We start from the raw sequence: 16,499 nt of genomic DNA, 5'->3' as shown, positions 1-16,499 counted from the left end.
GCGCTTTGAAATTCTCCCTACAGCATGAAATTCGTGTACCGAATGTCGAGGAAACCGTTGCGCCTCAGAAATACACATGCGACGAAATGCCCCTATAGCGTGCAATTCGCGTAACGAATGTCAATGAAACGTCAATGTCGACGCAACGTGTATTCGCGAAAAGGTGGCCACGAAACGTGTTTTTGCAAAACGCATGGCTAATAAGGAAGTCAGTATTCTACCTGCAGTTGTGACATTATTTCAAACAGATAATGGCAGGCGACTGTCGGTAATATTGCGGGAAACTTATTCTCCCGGCTGCCAGGAGATAGGCACTGCCTAATTCTAGAGGTTATCCGAAAGAGTACCCGTAGAAGAATGGACAACTGTCACCAAGAAGGTTGCAGCGCACTTACGTTGAAAATACTGGACTTGAAAGATGTAATCCGATGTAGATGTAGACACGGGCACTGCAGACCAACCACTCAAACACAAAAACTAGAAGGAAGTGATCCGTGAAGATTCAACACGACGTAACACACGCTGCCGTTTGGCGAACCGAACACTAAACGATCCACAAGAATATCTTGACCTTCTTTGAAGAAATCGTTACGGGTTGGACTTTTCGAACGAGATACCATTTACCACAGAAGCGAAATCCACAGTAGGCCCGCAGGCCGCATTGCACGTGAAACCAGGTCCGGTCTTCGCAGGCATTCCGGGTTTGGCAACCGCTAATGCGTCATCCGTCAAACCACGTGATCACGCTTCTGCCGTTTCCCGCGCACAGAAATCGGATTCAAGCGATGAAAAGTATACAGTTCATTGGTCCGGCGAGTACGCACCGTCAACCACGCCTTCAGCTTAGGGAGTAAGAAAAAACGAGAGGAGGAGTAGAGAGGAAGCAGGCCAGATAGGGGGTGCGCTTACGAAGGCTAATCTCCAGGGGAACTAAACAATGAACACAGCGAGAGGATTTGTCACTTGTACCCAAGGTTGATAGTGCAGTGGATGCTATGCGTGGCCTTGGGCTGGCAGGTTCCATGTTCCGCCTTATCACCAGCTTTGAGAGACTGTAGTCATGTGACCCTAACCGGAGACACGATTGGCCTAAACCACGGATAGCGTTTACCCTGCTGTCAATGCCGATTGTACAGGACAGCTCCTTGGAGGCCAGCTTTTGAACTTCTAAAGAAGCTGTCCAGCCCAAAAGTGATTCTAAACGGGGCAAGTTTGAAGACACTGTGTTTTACGCCGTACAACCCACATTATTATTTAAAATTAAGAACTTAGCGAGATTATTTTTTGCGCACGATGTCCACAAATAAATAAATAAATATATATATATATATATATATATATATATATATTTTATCAATACATTTAAAATTATTTGTACAGTGTTAGGTTTGCGTTTTTAAACTTCGAAATTTTTCTCGAACGAGTTACACATAAAAGACACCACCGACAGCACATCGTCCGACTTTCAACACACGATGAATCGCCGACGCTCGCAGACAAAAGGTTGCGACGCTGCGCGAGCGGTTTCTGGAAGATGCTGCGTAGGGTATACGCCGGGCGCAACGGCTTCGCTACCGTTCGAAGGGCAAAGGATTCGCGACGACAAAGTAGCGTCTTGCAACTTCAGAAAGCTAACGGGGCTCGAGAGTCCCACGCTCACATTTCTGCAGGGCGAGCGCGGCCGGCCAGATCGAGGCGCAGTATGCTCTCGCGTCGCGATTGCTGCGTCGCTGCTCTGCCTACACTGATGGCATGTGCACTGGCTGTCGAAGCAGCCCTCTCGAGACTTCATTCGAGTTGAATAGACGACTTTATAGCGCTATAGACTCCCGTGAAACTAAAAGTAGAATTCACTTCGGTTGCGGCGTAAGCGGCTGCTTTATGTTTGTTGAAACCTGTGTCGACAATGACGAAATATGCACAAAAACATTAAATATAAAAAAATAGAGCACGCAGAAGAAAATACAAACATGGCAGGGGCACGGACAAAGTAGAAGACGTTAACGCTACGTGATGCATATACATAGAAAATACACTGGAAAAGATAAAAATAATTGAATCTAAAAAACAGAATTAAGTTGTCAACGCCGAGATAAGGCAATGCGAAGACAGAGCAGCCGGCAAAAAACTGCAGTAGTCCTTTAGGCAGCTAAGGATGTATTTGTGATAGCGGTTACAAACCACTGGCGACGTACGCCACATGATGTTGGCTAAATAAAATTCTCGCCCCGAGCGAGCGCATGAATGACTCTTTTCTACTTTCCCACCTCTGCAATGCGAAAAAGAGGGTCGCGGGTCTATAGCCTAGGCGACACAAATATCGACAAGCCATTGGCTATGACAATTGGCTTTGACAGATTAATATTAACCAGCTTAAGCCAGCGTATGTTCAATATCGGAAAACCATTGGCTCTGACAGTCCAATATTGGACAGGTTATGCCGGCGTATATCCAATATTGGAAAGCTATTGGCTTTGACAGTTCAACGTTGACCAACCTATGCCAACGTATCACCAATATTGGAAAACCATCGGCTTTGATAGTCCATTATTGTCCAATGTGATTCCAATATTGAGAAACATATAGCTCAGTTGGGCCATTGTTGGGCCATTCTTTGCCACATCAAATGCAATGTTGGCCCAATACTGTCTGGTGCCTGGGCAGCCTTCTTCCGAATTTCACCGATTTCTCGTATTAACTCCTGCCGCATGGCATCGGGCGCTCGCGCGTGCGCAGAACGCTTCGCGGAAAAGTTTAATTGGGTTGCTACGTGAAACGTTCTTCTTTTAGCCTAGTAGTGCTAAACTACTAGTGCTAGACCAAAAATTTAGTGATGTTAGTGCTAGAGTTAGTGTTATAATTAGTTTGCGAGTAAGAGTTAGCTCCATTTAGATTTGCATTTAGAGTAAGATTTAGGGTTATTTAGAGTTCGAGTTTGTGTTAGAGTTATTTAGGCTAAGCGTTTTTGTTAAAATTAGTGTTGTTAGTGGTGCTAACTCCACTTTTCACGTGTAAATTTTTCGGCTAAATCTAGCGGGGAAACTGAATCATTATATAGTTCACGTAACCGTGTCACATGACGTCAGTTTTTTCTGCTAAATTTAGAAGGGAAAATTAAATTTGTATGTAGCTAACGAGACATGGAGTAACGTTACTCCATTTTCTCATCTAACTTTAGCGGGAAAGTTTATGATTCCGCTTTGTGAGGCATCACTTGAGCTGGAAACATAGCCTATCGAAGTTTCACATTAAAATCATCGTCGTGGAGCTCGACGATTTTGTGTGTTTTCTATCACAGGCCAAACCAATCACGCTCAGAGAAGAAGCAAAGGGTCGTTGCAATATAGTTGTAGATAATTGGTTTAGCCCGTGTTACTAAGCGTACAAATACAAGAGCGTCATGACGATGCACTTGTGACGTTGCTTAAAAGACTTCATGGGTTTGTACCGCTGGCCGCGGTTGGACATGTGAAGCTAAGTATAAAAGCTACAACAAATAGGAGAAGAAAGATAACAAACAGTCCTCGTTGACTGGTACTTCTAGTATAACTCAGTGCTTTAAGCGTTGCCGAAAAAAAGTAACAAACTACGTTACTCGTTACTTGCAAATAAAAGTAACGCGCTGCCGACCTACGTTACCTCAAAATAAGAGCAACGCGGTACCGTTACCGTTAAAAAAGAAAGCACGCTACTTTTGCGTTACTTTTTATATTATGAGTGAACACGATTTACTGTTCTGACGGAACACTCTGTTCCTGCACAAACTGGACGTAATTACTTTATCTTCTTTACGGTTTCACCTAAAAACTCAAGAAAAAAAACGCAAAGCAAAACGCTAAAAACTCAAAAATTCACACGGCTTGACGACAAAAGCAAAAGAAATATTGCAGTGCAATATTTTTTTTTTTTAAACTTGGGGAGAAGTAACGAGTGAAGTAGCTACGTTACACGTTACTGGAAATAAGTAGCGTAAGTGCGTTACCCGTTATCGTTTTGAAATGTAACGAGTAGGTTACAACGTTAGCGAAAAAGCAACGCATTACCGGTATCGCCATAACTTGTAACGCGTTACCACCAACACTGGTATTCCTGGAATGTGCCACCTGGAAAAAATTGTCCATGTGCGGGAGAGCTGGTCTATGTTAAAGACCCTTTATACGGAAAAGTAACGACATCTTTTGAAGAATGCCGCCTGCTATCTTGGGAAAAACCAGGCGGCGCTACCGTCAGCTCGCGGGTGTAAAAAAGCAAGCATAAAGCTAAAAGGTGGGCTCGTCAGAGGAGGAGGGAGAAGGAATGCCTATACTGTCGGAGTACAGTGCATGTTATGAGCTCATGTCGCCAAGCAGATATCGCTGACTGTGGAACGTCACGTCTTTCATTGTCTTTCTTTGAGCACATTCTTCCAGGCTGGTAAACCGTGACAGTGCGCTTTTAGCCTGTGTTTATGTATTTGCGTGTCTTCCAGCCTTTGACTGCGCTCTGATTCACGTATTGGAAGGCCGTGTGCTATCTTAGGCCATTCTAGGCGGCGCTACAGTCGACGCGCGGGTGTAAGAAAACAAAATATAAAGATAAAAGGTGTCCGCGTCAGAGGAGGAGGGAAACGATGTCGCTACCTTTTTTATTCAGGAGCAATAGTGTATGTTGATCGTAATGTTAAAATCCTGAGACTGGGGAGGAAAATTGAAAGAACAAGTGTAAGAAGACAAAAAAAGGGGGCAGGACAAACGTCTTAATATTGAGACGTTTCTCCAGTCCCTTTTCTTCTGTCCTTCTTACACTCTTTCCTTTGATTTTCCTTCTCAGACTAAGGAATATAACATCATGATCATGTATCACCTGGCCCTTCTTTCTATCCTACCGTTATTGCGATTATGATTCAAATAAAATTTGGAAGCGCAATAGAAGTTTTGTTTTTATCAGTTTAAACTTTTATTAGTTCTAATTATCGTTTTCTCGTGAGTTGTTCCTGTATTAGCAGAGGTGACCTGTGTTAATTCCTGATGTTGAAGACGTAAAGAATTAGAAGACATGTGCCCATGTGTGGGCCAAAAAGGTGCGTCAAATTCAGAAGTGACGGTGCCGTAAATCTCCCGCCCTTAAACTTAACCGCAAAGCTGTCAGGAATATCAATCCGCGCAACCTCCGGAAGACATCAGTGAACATTGAGTCCATAAATATCCGTAATCCTAAAAATAAAATTTGAAATTTTACGATCAGCAATGTGAAAGATTTGCTCCTCGTGTTTTGTGTTGTGTTTTTAATACGAACGCCTATGTCAGACGGTACGGAAGAACCAGCTGCTCCATTTCGTGCTCCGTTCGTATCCCCCTTCCTCTTCGTTCTCGTCTACCAGCAGCCAGGATCAGCTTGTAGACACAACACAGTCCCCCCTCGAAGCAGAGTTCAACAGGGAAACCTGTGTGGAGGTTCCTTATTCCTTGTGGACTTTCGTGGAGCTGGAAGCGGCGGCTGTGCATCTGCTCCAGATTCTGGATATGCGTACTCCACCTGTGCTTGTCTTGCTGGAAGGCCTGTTCGAGAGAACCTCGACCAATTCCAGCATCTTTCTTCTGACGTGACGAAGGTGCTTAGCCCCACCGCTTCATGATGTTTTTCGGGGGGGGGGGGGGGGGGAGCAGACGATGGTGGTCACTTAGGTCGGTGTTTAGCAATCTTTACTCGTACATAATCTCCTACAACCGCTGTAAATGGTTTAGCTCTCCAACTATCATCTGTGTATTGCTTGCTGTGCTTCTGGTAATCAGCAATGCGTTGGCGGAGTTGCTGCATCTTGATGTGAACGGGCTTGTCAAAACTTGGGAAGCCCACGATGTCCATACGGGTCCGCATTTTACGTCCGTGGATGAGCTCAGCGGGGGAGAGCTTCGTCGCAGTATGTGGTGTGCTTCGGTAGTCACCCAGACGCTCCTCGAGGCATGTATGAACCTTGCCTTGTTCCTGCTGGATAGATTGGACGTACTGCTTAAGCACTCGGTTGAAGCGCTCAACCTGACCATTGGCTTGTGGATGGTATATCGCATACCGATGGTGGGAAATCCCTCTGGACTTCAGGAACTCCTGAAATATGCGGGATTCAAACTGTGGGCCACGGTCAGAAACAATCACCTACGGATACCCATCCCGGCTGAAGATTCTAATGAGGAATTCGCATACAGCTTTAGCCGTAACTCGGTTGCAAAAAGCTACCGCTGGCCACTTACTGAAGTAGTCGATTAGGGTGACTGCCTATTTGAATTGCGATGGAAGCTTCTAAAAAGGTCCCACAATGTCGATTCCTAGTTTCCATGCACCCGATGGGAATGGAACTGGTTGTAGGGCTGCCGCTGCCGTCAAAGCTGTCTTGTCGTTCGTCTGACAGGTGTGGCATTCTCTAATGTAGGTGTCGACTTCAATGTCCATTCTGCGCCACCAGAAACGCTGGCGTAGACGCTGCTTCGGCGGCACAATTCCAGGATGTGACTCATGAGCTAGATCAATGAGTCGACGCCGTAGCGAAATAGATGGAACGAACACTTCACCACGTAGTACTAAGCCATCGACGGAGGAAAGCTCTTCTCGCAACTTTTAGTATGTAGATAGTACTTTATCACGTTGTTCCTGGTGACCCCATCTGGTGCAGATACACTGGATTACTTGAGGAAAATCAGGGTCTTGTCTGGTTTCTTTCTTGATTTCTTTTCTGATCGATTGTGCATAGATTGCGTACCAGGCAAGTTAATTCTTCCTCGTTGTCACTAAACTCGCTGGGATCCGAAGGATTCGGAATAGGCAGGCGTGACAGTGCGTCTGCTACGACATTCTCGTATCCTTTCTGGTAATGTACCTCGTAGTCGTACCTGAGGAGTTGCATAGCCCATCTAGCTATCCTCATTCGTTGTCGACCGGTTCCTTGTGTAGAAAGCAAAGTAGCGAGAGCCTGATGATCCACCTTGAGCTTGAAGTGGCGCCCTAAGAGAAAAACGTGCCATTTCTCGCATTCCCAAAGCCACGCCAAAGCCTCGTTTTCCTCTGCAGAGTAGTTGCGTTCGGCGCTTGAAAGTGTTCGTGATGCGAACGACACCGTTCGAATACCTTCCGAATGCACTTGCTGCAGAACCGCGCCAAATCCGTAATTCGATGCATCTGTTGTGACGACGATGGGCATCGCCGCGTCAAAAACAGTCAGTGGAACGCTGTTCCGCATCAGACCCTTCACAGCAGTGAATGCATCTTTTTGTGCCTTTTTCCATTGGAAGGGAACATTCTTCCACAGGAGCGCGTGCAGAGACTCGACTATGGTCGCAAAGTTCGGTACAAACTTGAGGTAATATGTGAGCAGACCGAGTAACGATCGTAGTGATGTTATGTCTATGGGGGTGAAGCCTGCATGATAGCCTCAATATTGTCTTGGTATGGCTTGATTCCCTCCGCTGTCAGGTCATGTCCTAGGAATTGAAGCTGCTGGACTGCTAAAAAAAACATTTCGGCTGGTTTAGTTTGAAGTCTGCATCTTGAAGGCGTGAAAAAACTTGCCTCAGGCGGCCATCATGCTCTTCGCTTGTGCGTCCGAAAATACGTACATCATCCAGGTGGACGATGGTACCTGGAGTACCTCGGAGTATGCAGTCCATCCTTTTTTGAAAGGCAGGGGTGGCGGATGCCAGCCCGAAACATACTCTGGTGAACCTGAAGAGAGCTTCATGCGTCGCAAATGCCATTAGGTCTCTGTTTTCCTCGGCCAGGTCTAACTGGTGATACGCCGACGAGAGGTCTAGCTTGCTGAAGACGTGGGCACCGGAAAGCTGGTGAAAAAGTTCGTCGGGGCACGGTAGAGGGTGGGAATCCAAAACTATTGCAGTGTTCGGCTTGCGTAGGTCTACACAGGGCCGGATCTCCCCATTCTTCTTGTGGGCCACCACGATGGGAGACACCCACTCCGAAGCATTAATGCGCTCGATAACCCCGCGGAGCGTTCCAGCTTCGCCAGTTCCTCAGAAACGTTCTCGCGCACTGCGAAAGGTAGTCTTCGTAGCTTTTGTTGGAAAGGAGCGACGGAATCTTTCGTCTTTACCTTATGTACAAATCATTTCGCATGACCAAATCCCTCGCAGAACAGATGGAGGAAGCCTTGTACAATCTCTGGAAGGTTTCTCGCGGAGACCGTTGCCACCTGTCCCCCGGTGGGAGGAGCAAAGTTTAGTTGGATGTCCAACGCACGTAAGGCATTGAGGCCCATGACAGCCGTGGCTGTTCGTACGACGTGAAATGTGCAGGTGCCACGTCTTTGAGCGAACTGCATCGGTGCGTCGTTATTCCTCAGAACTGGAATTTCTTTTCCGGAGTTGTCTAGAAGTATGGTACTCGAACGTTCCAACTTGTAAGAGTGGAAGTGTCTTCGGTAGACGTCTTCCGACACGATTGAAACGGATGAACCCGTGTCGACTAGAAGTTTGGTGGGAACATGTGCCAGATGTATCTCGCACGTAAACGATTGTTTGGTAAAGCTGGTAGTTAGCACCTGGACTTGGTCGTGCGCATGTTCCAGTCTTCGTATATAAGATTTTGCTTTTGAAACTCCCTGCTTGCAAACGGAAGCGAAGTGTCTCTTCTTGTTGCATTTTCTGCAAGTTTAGTTTTTTCCTGGGCACTTAGGATGGTCCCCCACGTGGTGCGGTGACCCACATCTGTAACAAATGCCGGACGATTTGCTGGAACTTGCCCTCGAATTCTTGGCTTTTATTTTTGCCACTTGTGAACTGGATCCCTCTTCTGTCGAGAGCTTGGCCTCCTTCATCGCTTTCTCAACTTGAGATGCGATGGCAATAGCAGATTCCAGGGAAAGCTCGGACTCTAGGAGGAGGCGATTTCTAACTTCGGAATGGACCATTTTTTCGACGAGCTGATCACAGATCATTTCATCTGTCATTACTCGGAATTGGAAACTGGTGGCAAGGCCACGGGGGGCCATAACGTACTCTTGCGCTGTCTCGCCGGGCATTTGAGCACGGGACCGAAAAACAAATTTCTCGGCCGTTTTGTTGATGGCCGGCAGAAAGAATTTTCGCAACTTCCTGACAGCTGCTTCGTAGGCTGTGGTAACGGGCGTCGCAGGAGTGCCCGATTCCGAAGAAGCATTTGAGGTACCTGGTGATGTACCACGGTTCGTTGCGGACATGTCTGGAAGGTAAGGTAGCTTTCGATAGGTCTGTTGACCCTCAACTTCTGGTGAGCGCAGTAGGATGGCAGCTTTTCTGGCGTCTGCCATCGTCGACCCGCCAGAAGCGGTCATGTACGTCTCGAAAATGTCGTACCATTCGTTCCATGGAATAGAAGGCTTGCTTGGGGCCGGTAGGAAAGGCGGTGGTGGATCGACCTTCATGCTGGAGCTGAGGGTTTGTCGACTGCGCCAATTGTTCTGTTTTTAATACGAACGCCTATGTCAGACAGTACGGAAAAACCAGCTGCTCCATTTCGTGCTCCGTTGGTATCCCCCTTCTTCTTTGCCCTCGTCTACCAGCAGCCAGGATCAGCTTGTAGACACAGCACTTTGCTAGTCGACGTTCTGTAATCAAAGGAAGAAAACTGGAGTTCAAATTTGGGGCTATACTCCGTTTTCTACCTATTGCCAGCTATAATATTTGTAATTTTGTTGTATGGACATTGAGATAGCCTTGAGGAATGTTATCCTAAATTTGCAGCAACTGTCCTCTTAGCTTGAGTTAGTAAATATATCCAGGAGTACGACCGCTGGCCTGGGGACTTCAGCGTGCACCAAACACGCACGGCCGCAGGCGGATGTGAGGCTCATCCAGATCGAAACGGGCAGGGGTAGGGATGGAAACCAGTATCCCAGTGTTCTGCAGTGTGAGCGTTAGCTCCACACACATCTATCTCTCATGTGTTAACACACTCGTCAGCAGATCCGTCCTACCACCTATGGATGATGTTCGCAATCAAAATCTTCGCTGTTGTCAACCTTCTGCAATTGACCGAACACTGACTATGACGTGTTTCCTTATCATAATTCAACTTCCATCGATGACTATAAAAACGTCAGGCTGACAATTTCGACGGTGATGTTTGAAGAATGCGATGCTCCAAGCTTATATGATTATCTTCAAACACACCATCGGGCTTGTCGTTCGTAACTGATGATTCCGGGTGTGACGTCACTGATTTAAACCAAACAAAGGATTGCTTACCCCCGAGGCGGGTCTAACCAAACTGCTTTAACTTGCCACACACTTGTATAACAGCCTATTTGCGATATGCGCGACCAAAAGAGTCACAGATTGAGGCCTTCCACAATTCTGGAAACTCTTATGACGTTTTGAAATTAAAGAACTTTGTTTCAATTAAAAAAATAAGATTCACGTAAGGCAGTTAACATGCACGATTTTTGTTTAAGAACATGATAACTACAAGCATTAACTGTGCATACACCCACTCACCAAGAATGCCGATAAAATATGTAATCCTGGTCGTGACGCCGGCTGTCGGCGCCCTATGCTCGTTTGTTGGCAGTAGTTGGCGTCGCGACCGCTTGTGCCATCTCTTGTCTCCCGTGCGAAACGGCGCTGTATTGTTTGAAGACCGGTGACTTCGCTACGTTTCCGTAGGAGCTAAGCTTTTTTTCTTTGTTTACCTCTTCTAAGGTAAATTCGTTCTCTGAAAATTTAACAAAAAGAAAAAAAGAATGCACCATCTGTGGGCAACGCTGCACAAAATCGTAGCGCGATAGGTTAACAAACCGAATTTTGCGGTCGATTTAAAGAGCCTGGCCGCAGTTTGGGACACCCGTCGTCACGTCCTTTGGCAAGGACATGACGACTTCATTACGTATCTTTAATATGAACAAACAGCATACTTATGTTACTTTTGGATTGAGCGATGAGAAAAGGTATCTTGTTACTTCTAGAAGGAAAACTTGAACAACACAAGTTACCCAATGTTGAGGTAGTTCTATTTTTTGAGCGATCCGTTTTGTGTTATATACTGTGCTTGTATTCCACGGCACGTAATGAATCCCAACTTTCCGCACACAAACAGAGATACATCTATTGAATGCGGGTCGTTGCTTTCGGAGCATGCCCGTGACCCTGGGGCAGGGTGTCCGGGAACCTGGACTTACGTGCAGCACTAGGACTTATAAAGTGCTTCTATCAAACGACTGTCGAGTAATTCTAAAAACTAGGCTGAGCACCGTGGCCGCGCATCCCGTTCTGGTGGTTCGAGACGCCAGCTTTCGTAGCCCTAAAGGCCTGCACAAACAGAAATCTTGAGCCGACACGACTCCGACATAAGTCGTAAAGCAATCCACTTTTATTGTTGTTTTTCTTTTCCTTTTTGCAGGGGGAAAGTTTTTTTTTGTCCAATTTCGTCCGTGTTTTTTACGGGGGCCTTGAGCATGCTCGTCACATGGGTCCGGCAGGCACTCACAAGCTCTGTTGACTGTTGGTTAATTGCTCAGCGTCTCCGCTAATCTTTGGTTTCGAAAACGGGAAAGAGAAGGGCTGTGTTCGAAATCTTACCTAAATTGATATGAGCTACTCCGACGGGTAGTGTCACGTGATAACACCGAAAGAGCGACGCTGGATGTAGGTTTTCGTAGGCAGAGGTACAAAACACTTACTCTGAAGTTAGATCTAGTAAATATTGAAACATGCCCAATGGTACAAGGGCCCGGCAGAACAGATGGACTGGCTTGGCAGGTGGCGTGTGACGTCAAGTCCGACGAGCACCGAGGTAACTGAAAAGTGGAGGAAGCGAGGAGGAAAATTGCGATTTCTGCCCGGTGGTGTTTAAAGACATCTCAGTGGCGGACTGTCGGACGCTTCAACTTTTACGAATTTTGCCGGTGCCGTGTCCCCCAGGAATCCTGTTTGGACAGGCGTAAGGCAACTGAGGTTTATGTGTGAGTACGTACATAGCATCGTAAGAATTTCCGCGAAGAAGCCTTCCGATTACCGGACCGCCGAGGGTGAATACCAAAGACCTTCCGCTACTCTTGCTTTCGGGAGCCTGTGGAGGGCATGTCCTTCGCTCATCATTCTTTAGAGCGCAGCTCTTTGGCGCCCGATTCCAGGTTGAGCGGCGTCGACGTGGGCGCCGGCGTCGGCGTCGGCGTACCCACTTGCGTTGCATTATGGGACGTCAAAGTTTCTCCTCTGAATTTAGCGGGAAACATTTTCCACGAAATTTATCGGAAGGTTTTCCGCTAAATTTAGGTTCCCGCTGAAGTTACCGGGAACATTTTCCCGCTAATTATAGCGGGCGAAATGGTTCCGCTAAGTTTAGCGGGGAAAAGTTTTCCGCCAAACCTGGCGTGAAAAGTTTCCCGCTAAGTTTAGCGGAAACATTTTCGGCAAGATTTAGAGGAAAAATTTCCTCGCAATATTTAGTGGAGAAATTGACGTCACTGACATCAACACCAATTCAAGTAGTACTATATGATACACGGTGGAGCAGATAGCGATCAGACATGATTGTTATCTGATCCATCATGTATCATACGGATACGTCACGTTCTCACACCCATGGCTCCCTCCCAGGACCCGGTCCTCGGCCCCGAATTTCATGACCTGAGTCATTCGCCAGAGGTTGGTTACATGATGATGATGTCAGAGTTCGCTCATACGTCACGTGGGACCAATTAGCCAATTGTATCTAGATACCAGATTTTCAATCATCAATAAATTTATCATCGACCGATGGTACAAGGGCCCGGCAGAACGGATGGAGTGGCTATCTACAGATGCCCGACCATCGGATGATAGTCGATCATCGGCCGATTGTCGCGCAATGTTCAGTCGCCAACATCTTTTTCCTCTGAAAAAAGGTCGAATTCTTCGGAAAAAGGCTTTTAAAAAGAATTTCAGCTCGCCCGATTTCGAGCCAGAGACCTTCCGTTTAGTAGCCCGACGTGGTACCTCTGCGCTACACCTGCATATGACTTTCGTACTTTGGCGTTGTCTACAGTAGTGGGAACTGCGTTGACTCGTGGGAAAGTGTGGGGACTTGCCGCTGGATGGCGCCATGTCCAGTGCAATTGGGAATATTCCATGTTGAAGATGGCGCGAGTAGCGCGACTAATCGCATTGTAACGCGATGTCAAGTTCAGATTATATTTGGTGATACTTCTATAAGGTGGCGCTTGAGGGGCGGCCCCACACCAATCCAGATCATATGTTAAAGATGTCGTGGCACTTGGCTTTTGTAACGTAATTGCTGAGCCACTCACTGGTGGGCAATACAGAAAAAATTGATGACGTCAGAGTTCATGATTGTTGAGTCATCTGCCAGAGGATCGTGCAGGGGAAATGCATTGTCACGATGACGGCACAGAGATGTTGTGTTGTCCGACGCTGTGGGATTTGTGGCCAGAAATGCACTGTTCCTTGGTTTAAATTGTTCCTGAATTCTTTAGATAACGTGAACGTTTAGCGTTATCTGTAATCGCGCGACATCTCTCGATAATTTTAGCGCCAGTATGATAGACGACGTCATCTTTCTCTCATTTTAGCTGCATCTCTCTGGTGAACGGAACAGTGTGGGGAAAGAAATGGAACGGAATGTGGCGGCATTCATACGATAAAACACAAGACGAATAGGTGTTTCATTTTCCTTTTTTGTTTTCATTTAATCTACGCAACAGAGAAACCATTGGAAGTACTTTAAACAAAAATGTACAACACAAGAAGTTCCTAGACACAGCGCGGGCAAAAAGGTGGGAAAATAACATCTGGCGAGCAATGCGATACAGTAGAAAATATTTACAAGGTCAGGTCGTGCGATGAGGAGAAAGATCACTCGATTCCGAAAACGCTCTTATAGCCAGAAGGAAACGTAGTAATCCCGTCGCTGCAAATGTGTCGCTTGTTGTCAAACGAATTCGTAGCAATCTTCTCGACCAAGAGGCTTTTGTTCTCGTTAAGTGTTTGAGCAATCAAGTGCTGAGTCACTCTATACAAAGTTTACGTCTCTAGAGCGTGCTGATAGAGCTCGTAGATCAACTTGCCAGACTCACATTTTTTTACCCCCTTCGCTCTTACGCAACTTGTGTTGCTGCTTGTTTTAAAGCTGTATAACTTTGGTTTTAAGAAACTAAAAGCTAGTAAGTGGGTAGACGTATATTCATTTTTTAACACGCCGAGCTTCATGTTGTTTTCGGTTGAAAAGAGTTTGTGACTCTCTGGATTGGATATCCAGAGGTAACCAAGCATGAGTCTCGGTGTTGGAGCAAATTGTCGTCGACATCTGATTCGTGAAGGTGTAGGAAGGAGGAATTCGTGTCGCAGTAAAAAGCCCCCGCTGAGGGGACCGCACAACGAAGTTGGTTATAAAAGGAGTCGTACATTACTGTTCTTGAAATCTCAAGAATTGAGAACCCTGCGTAGAGTGGTTGCTTGACTTTGATCACTTTCGGAGCAAACTGCAAGATTACAACATGTGAGCTAAGTGTTCGAAACTGCGTCAGGTTAGGCTCCTGAAGCATTTCCAGTATGTCGTCCTCTTCAACTCACAGTTTAATGTGTACACGTTTGCGTCAATTCTCGATCGTTTTGCCGTATATGCTGTTCATGAACAGTTTGGAAAGATTCTTCTGGGAGGAGTTGGTTGCTTTGATTCTCAGCTGGTGGTTAAATTCAATAAACTCCTTCAAGAACGCTCTCTACGAGAATTTGAGGACTCGTTGAATCTTGGTGACCTCTAGTCCTAACCGGGTGTACAGTTTCAAATTCCGGTAAAGCAAAACGTATATCACTTTGTCGTGAAATGTCAGCAACAGCTTCTTAGTGGATTCCTCTTTGGGCATTTCAAACTGGTCAGTCAGACAGGGAAAGTCAGAATGAGTATCGTGCCAGTCGTCAGGATATCTGAGGTCTATCTCCAGAATGTATCCTATCGGAGCGCCTTCTCGAACCTCATCAATGTTCATGCAGGTAATCTCGTATTTCGTCATTCACTCAAAGTCCATCACTGGCAGAGATTTTTTCAATGTCGACGGATACAGACCGTTTACGTTTAAGTCCAAAATCTGAGACGGTTCCTGTTGCGGGTTCAACGTATCTGTGCCCGGAACATTTGCGACAGCATGGCGGGTCGTACATTGGGTAATCTCCCCGCAAATACACTGCTCTAGTATGAGATAGGTGCCAGGGTCGTCAATTAGCTGCAGTCTTACTTTCGACTGTTTCAACGTTCACGATAAGCTTAGGGACGGTAACGATGCGAAATGTCAAGCCTCAATTTCGTACGTTTCCAGAGTCCGCCGTCTAAAATTTTGGGAAACATCCGCCAGTGGGAGGCAGCCGGTCTTTAGGTAAAGTTCGCTATATTCTCCAAGGATCTTTAAACCAAAGGTATCGAAAATGATCTGTGCGTGTTCGTAGTCCTCTTCACATTACCCGCGCCCAGTCAACTTGCTAAAAAGGCTTTTTTGGCAGGAGACTCTGACACTCATAAATCTCAAAGCTTCTAATGAAATTTCAACAAAACACTTTTTTGCGAGCAAAGAGGTCGACGTGTTCGGGAAAGGACTGCGGAAGGCAACAAAAATGTTATGTACCCTTAGAGTAGATATTTTGCACGAGCGTCTCCAGGCTTGCATTAAGAAACGCGAGGCTGTCAATAAATCGAAGGTTGCCTATCTTTAACAATTTAAAATTCTGGCACGAGCTTCCGAGTACGTTCATATCCTTGGACTCGAACAATTTAAGCTTTCCTAAAAAGAAGCTGAGGTCGTAGGAATGGTTATGCGCTATGAGTGGAATGGTATGTTTGTTGATTCGATGATTAAAGTTACACGGGGAGCAAAGCGCACGAATATACTTTCCCGTGATGTGGTTGTGGTCGCGAGTTTCCATTATCTTGCTAAAGTTTTCGTTGCAAATATCATAAATATCCGCGTCTGAAGCCTCGTTTTCTCGAGTCATTTCAAGACGCACTTCACTTGACTTAATCAATCGGGAAAATGAAAAAATGTATTTAGGTAGAACGTTGAGAATCGAAATGAACCTTCCTACTCAGTCGGGTCCGCGATAGAGGTATTTCTGAACAATGACGAGTCGGTTGAGCGGATGACGAAAAGGCAGAAAGAACTTGGGACGTAATTATCGTAAACATTTCCCGTCGACTGAGCCGATTCTAGAATCGACTCAAAGTCGTAAAGGCAATAAAATGCAAACTCTTCCACAACATGCGTGCTACGAAAGTACAGTTTGTCAACCTTGTTTGGGAAGGCGGTTTTGCCCAGTTTTAGAGCGCAGCTCTTAGGGGCCCGTTCCCGGCTTGAGCGGCGTCGGCGTCGGCGTAACCAAGGTCACCCCAAGGTCACGGGACCCCCCCACCAAGGTCATCCCAAGGTCACGTGGCCCCCAAGGTCACCCCAAGGTCACGTGACCCCTAAGGTCACGTGACACCCAAAGCCACGTGACCCCCGAGGTCACGTGACACCCAAAGTCACGTGACACCCCCCCGAAGTCACGTGACCC

The sequence above is a fragment of the Ixodes scapularis genome, unplaced genomic scaffold, assembly GCF_016920785.2.
Source record: "Ixodes scapularis isolate PalLabHiFi unplaced genomic scaffold, ASM1692078v2 ptg000834l_1___fragment_1__unscaffolded, whole genome shotgun sequence".
Taxonomy (NCBI): Eukaryota; Metazoa; Arthropoda; class Arachnida; order Ixodida; family Ixodidae; genus Ixodes; species Ixodes scapularis.
Note: the sequence above shows the minus strand (reverse complement) of the source record.